Source organism: Humulus lupulus, chromosome 2, assembly GCF_963169125.1.
Source record: "Humulus lupulus chromosome 2, drHumLupu1.1, whole genome shotgun sequence".
Lineage (NCBI taxonomy): Eukaryota > Viridiplantae > Streptophyta > Magnoliopsida > Rosales > Cannabaceae > Humulus > Humulus lupulus.
Window position 1 is genome coordinate 32,777,092 of NC_084794.1, and position 6,024 is coordinate 32,783,115.

Genomic DNA, 6,024 nt, shown 5'->3' on the forward strand with positions numbered 1-6,024 from the left:
TATATAGGGTGGGTAACCATTTGGTATCCTGTGTTTTTGTAAAGTATCATTTTGGTACCCTCTGTTTTCAATAATGCTCATATGGTACCATGTATTTTAAAATCGTACATATTTAGTACCCTAAACTCAAATTTAATTAATAAAATTTTACCAATTTAATCAAACTGTTGTCAATTATGTAAATTACAAATTTAAATTTAATTACATAATTACATATAACTGGTGACAGTTTGATCATATTGACAAAATTTTATCTATCAAATCTGAGTTTAGGGTACCAAATATGTACTCTTTTAAAATATAGGGTACCATATGAGCATTATTGAAAACAGAGGGTACCAAAATGATACTTTGCAAAAACATAAGGTACCAAATGAGTAAATTCTCATTTATAAAATAAAGTTGTTAGCTACAAAAAGTGAATGGAAATGCATGCAAAAACATAATTGCATACAAAAAGGATAATACAGCAATATGCCAGTTTAATAAATATCATCTACATCTAAACGGCGGTCCTAAATCATTAGTGCCCAATACAAAATTTGATATTTTTAAAATATTTAATTTTGTATTGGGCGCAAATGCTTTAGGACCACCCTGTAGATGTAGATTAAGCACAAAGTTTGTAATATAACTTATAGATATTTAAATAAGGAGATTACAACTCTAAGCAAAATCAATACACATAAATATGACAATAAATGACAAGATATATAGAAGAAGAAAAAATAAAACTCAAAGCAAAAGTTACAAATCAAACAACATGAATAAAGAAGAAAACTCTCATACTCACACCACCTTAAGTGAAGAGTAGTGGAGATCACTAGACTTGAACAAGGTTTACGACCTTTGTCCAAAAGCATATTTCCTCCTATTTTCTTAGCACTAAGGGACTCTCAAGTTTGGAAATAACTCTCTAGAATTATCAAACCTTTTGTTTTTTTAGCTAAGTGCTAAAATGGATGAAAAACTTATATTCACAAGTTACCAAATGGTCTCTATTTATAGAGTTTTGAGACACCCTATGAATTTCAAATTCCACCAACCCCTTTGGTCGTTACCAATGTAAAATTAGGTGTTTATGGAATTAAAGGGAATATTTTGGAGTTACTTAAAGTGTTCCAAACGTTCAAATTGACACTACTAGAAATATAGGCTTTTACTTCGTTTTTTACACATAGAATATTAAAAAACTAAAGTAAAAGTCTTTCAATGGGTTTTTACTTCGCTTTTGGGAATGGTAGAACATAAAAATAGGCTATTACTTCGGTTTCTAAAAAAACAAAGTTAAAATAGAAAATGAGCAAGGGTCATGTTTGGTTTGCACGCTGTATTGGGGCTTTTCACATCGATTTTTATGAAAAAACTGAAGTGAAAAGTGGAGCAAATCAAACACGGCCCTGAAGGCTTTTACTTCGTTCTTATATAAAAATCGAAGTAGGAAGGGTACTTTCTACTTCGGTTCTTATATAAAAACCGAAGTAAAAAGGGTATTTTCTACTTCGGTTTTTAAATAAGAACCGAAGTAAAAGAGTTTTAATACCCTTAATATATTGCTCTCGCCTCATTTGTCTCTCTGAAGCAAAAATCTCAAACGTCAAACCCAGAAAACCTCCATTGTTGTCGTACTCTCACGAGGGTTTCACTAAATATACCATTTTTTATGTTTTTTTTACCATTTGAAACCATTTTTCTTACTTAAAAACAGAAATATTAGTTCTATTTTTATTTTTGATGGAGAAAATAAAGACTTTGGGTGTAGGTATTTTTAGGGTTCGAAAATGGGTATTGTTATTGGACTTTGACTGGTTTTCTTACATTAAAATGTGTTCTTGAGCTTCAAAAAATGTATGAATCACTAAATCTTTGTTTGTATGATTTTTTTTTATTTTCTATATTATTTTCATATATTTTTTCTTATAGATATAAGTGTTTCTTATATATAGGTTTTAGAGTTGCTAATATTGATTTAGAGTTTATTTTGAGCATCAAAGAATGTTTGTTACCTTAAAACTTTGTTTGTGTTAATTTTTTTTATATTATTCCAAATTTAATACTTATTTTTTAGTATATTTGTGTTATATTTTTTTATTTATTTTGTTATTTTATATAATGTTATTAATTATATATATATTAGTAAAATTTAAAAATTGTTGTGACTTGCTATTTAAATTTCTAAACATAGCTTCAATAGGTAATATTGTTGCAAATGTTAGAGCTTAAAATGTTTGGATTATTAGCGACATTTGTTTTTTATTTTCTATAACTAGCTAGCTTGATATGTAGTTTGATGATTATGTAACTAGTTTAATTAATTATGTAATTGATTTTTATTTGTTTTTGTTTAAGCTTTTTAGTAGGGTTGTTGATTTAGTTGCCAATTTGGTATTGATTTTGGGTGACTTCAAGAGTAATATTGGAGGTGAGTAATCTTTAAATTTTATTTATTACTATTGCAATATTTATTTATAAAATTAGAGTTAAATCATGCATATTTTACTTTAGTGAAGTAGGTTCTGGGAAATTTATTGTTGGCGGTGATATAAGGATGGAATTATGTGTGTTGATTTTGTGTTTGTTTGTGTTGAATTTATATATAATTATAAAATTGGGATATGCTACAAAAACAAAGGAAACTCTACCAATTTTTTATAGATTTTATTAATTGTTTTCCTTTTTCAATTCGCACACTATGTCGAGATATTTTGTGTGTTATTTACAGGTTTTTAAATTTTTGGAGATGTTAAAATGCAATTGTTATGCTGCCAAAATTTTGTTAGACTTGGGAAAATTTAATAATTAAATTTCAATTATGTTGGATGTCCTAGAAAAAAGAACTAGGAGTGGAAGATGTAGAGAGATATGAAATTTGGATAAGAGCGCGAGAAACGAAGAAGACTCTTGTCGAAGATAATTTGGACAAAAAAATTGAAGAAAGAGTTGTAAGTGTTTTAAAGCAAAGTAGGAATTTTTTTTAAGTGTTGTTGCAAGTTATTAATTTAATCTATCATTGGTTTGTTTCGTAGAATGAACTAAATGACAAAATTACTAGTAGCCTAATTGTCGCCAAGGGTCGGGAGGACATCTTGCCAATCCAACAAAAATAGTTAAGCCGATTGATGACTTAAATTTATTAGTAAGGCTATTTTGTTTATACATACTTTTAGTTTTATGTGAGTGTATATATAAATGTTTAGGCTATTTTACTTAATTACAATTATGTGAATGTATATATGAATGATTAGGTTATTCTACTTAACAATTATGTAAATGTATAAATATTTTATTTTATAAGAATTTTAATTCTAAGTGTATAAATTTTGTGATTTTTATTTTTGTTATAAATTAAATGAAAATAAACCAATTACAATTGTAAAAATATATATAACTATAAATTCATATCATTATACTATTTAAAAAAAAATAGGGCAAAAAAAATATAAATAGAATTGGGTCATTTAAAAATAATTAGAAATAATTATTAAAAAAAATGGGGGGCTTTCTACTTCAGTTATTTTTCACTTCGGTTTTTAACTACTTTTTACTTTGCTCCGAACTATTGCGGTTGCGAATTTTAGCAAAAACCGAAGTAAATCCAGCTTAAAAACCGAAGTAAAAGCTATTTTTTCTTGTTGTGCGATGAAAATGAAAAAATGTGATTTGGTGGGCTGTTAGCGCCCTAGCCTGCGACCTAGAGCTTGTAACCTCCCAATTTTTGCAATTTGCCACAAAAGCGTCCAAACTATTCTCATTTTGATTTTGTAACTTCCATACACCTAATAAGAGTTAAAATCACATCTCCAACAACCATATAACATAATGACGCATGAAATTCAATTTACAAATGTATAACTCTCATTTTATACATCATTGGTTGATCTTTTGGAAGTTACAAATAGTTACTGATTTTGTAAGATATGTAACTCCCACAAGTATGTTACAACTTTGGACACACACATTTGTCCCACTTATTTGTAACTCTCAAATTATGTTACAAAATGTGACAAACTCATTTTTTCATATTTATTTAATCTAACATTATATTATTATAAATAATATAACTTTCCCCTACTGGATTAAATAATACTTCTTTTGTAACACTTATTTACTCAATCAAACATTATATTAAGAATATAATATTTCTCCACTTGATTAAATAATTACTATCTGTATAGAAATCATTGCATTAGTGCATAAAGTAAAATGTCTTTCGACTTGAACTTTACCTTAGTGCACTTATCAGAAGGTTTGTTGAATTTTTGGTTGTCGAAGCATTGAACACTATTCCTTGATTATAACAAACTGGTGATAATACACACACACATTTGCTATGCTCACTTGAGAACTACTTGTCTCGCTTTATACCGTTAATGGCCATGTGTACATTCCGTTCATAGACTTTTCTTGAGAATGACTCTCAATTCTCATCAGGGGCGGCACCACCCCTAGCTCTATATAGCTAGAAATCTTACAATGTTTTGTTACCCTAAAATACTTGTCTTGTCATGATTGATTTCTTTTAAAAAAAACATTTTGGTTTTAACCCTCATTTTGGTACACACTAGTACTCATATCTTAGATGGGACACATTTGAGTACTTCTAATATTCAATTGATTGACTCGTTATTACCTATTGAACTTAATACTAGTTAGGTAAATAGTATGAAAATAGGTTACCTTCAACTGTAAATCTCTTTAGGGAGTTTAAGTCCCATCCCTCGAGATGTACTAAATCTTTTATAAAAGATTTAGTTATTTGTCAAGTTTTCACTTAACTTCTCAAAATTGATTCCATTTTGAATCGCTTCTTTTCTTATGTTATGCATGCATCTCTCAATTTATTCAAACTTTTTCCTACAAAGGGTACCTCCCCTTTCGGTTCAAAAGTCACCATCCTGCGCTTGCAGTCAATCGTCACCCCATACTTCGATAACCAATCCATCCCTAGGATCATATCGAAGTCATCCATCGCTAACTCAATCAGATCAACAAACAACTATCTACTGTCTATCTCTACTGGCAATGCTCTAACCCATCTACTAGAGACTACTAGTTCCCCAGTCGGCAACAAAGTCTGAAATCCCCTAGCATACAAATCACTAGGTCTACACAGCTGATCTATCACTCTAGTATAAACAAATGAATGAGTAGCCCCTAGATCAATCAATGTAGTAAAAGAATAACCAGCACTAGAAATCTGATATGTCACGACCGAGGGGCTAGCCTCAGCCTCGGTTTGGGTCAAGGTGAATACTCTGGCAGGAGCGAGGCGGTCGCTCTGCTTTGACTCTTCCTTCCTAGTTTGTGGGCAATCCTTCCTCAAGTGGTTGATACTCCCACAAGTAAAACAGGCCTTGATCCTGCACTGTAACGCCCTAAACTCCAAGGACCGTTACGATGTGCATTTTAAACAATGCTAAACTCACTAACCGAGTCATTTGGCCATAATCGTGTAACTAAGTATGATTAGCGGTTTAGGGTTAAAAATTTTGGTTAAGATACAACGTTTCACTAAAACGTTTACCATACACATTGGGATCCCAAAAATATAATTTAAAGGTTAATTACAACAAAATATTTACAACCAGCCGACCTAAGCGGCAAAATAGGGTTTAACCCTAGTTCCTCTTTAAACCCTCGGTCGTGGCAGTCGAGCAGCCGCATATGTACACATCAACACCTAAGCTCTCCAACTCAAGGATGGTCCAGCTTTCTTTTGCCTTTACCTGCACCACATAGCACCCGTGAGTCGAAGCCCAGCAAGAAAACTCAATATGCTCATGAACAAGTAATAACATGTTACTAAGTCATAATAGGCATGCCTAGCAGTAATAACCCTACTCATGCATGTAAGCAGGTACAAATAAATGTTTGTGATGTCCTGCGCTCTGAGTAGATGACTAATAAGTCTCGTGCTCTGAGGTAGATGACTAATAAGTCTCTCTGAAGAAGATGACTAATAAGCCATTCTTTAAACAGTTGACTAATAAGTCACTCTCTAAATAGATGAGTGATAAGTCTATC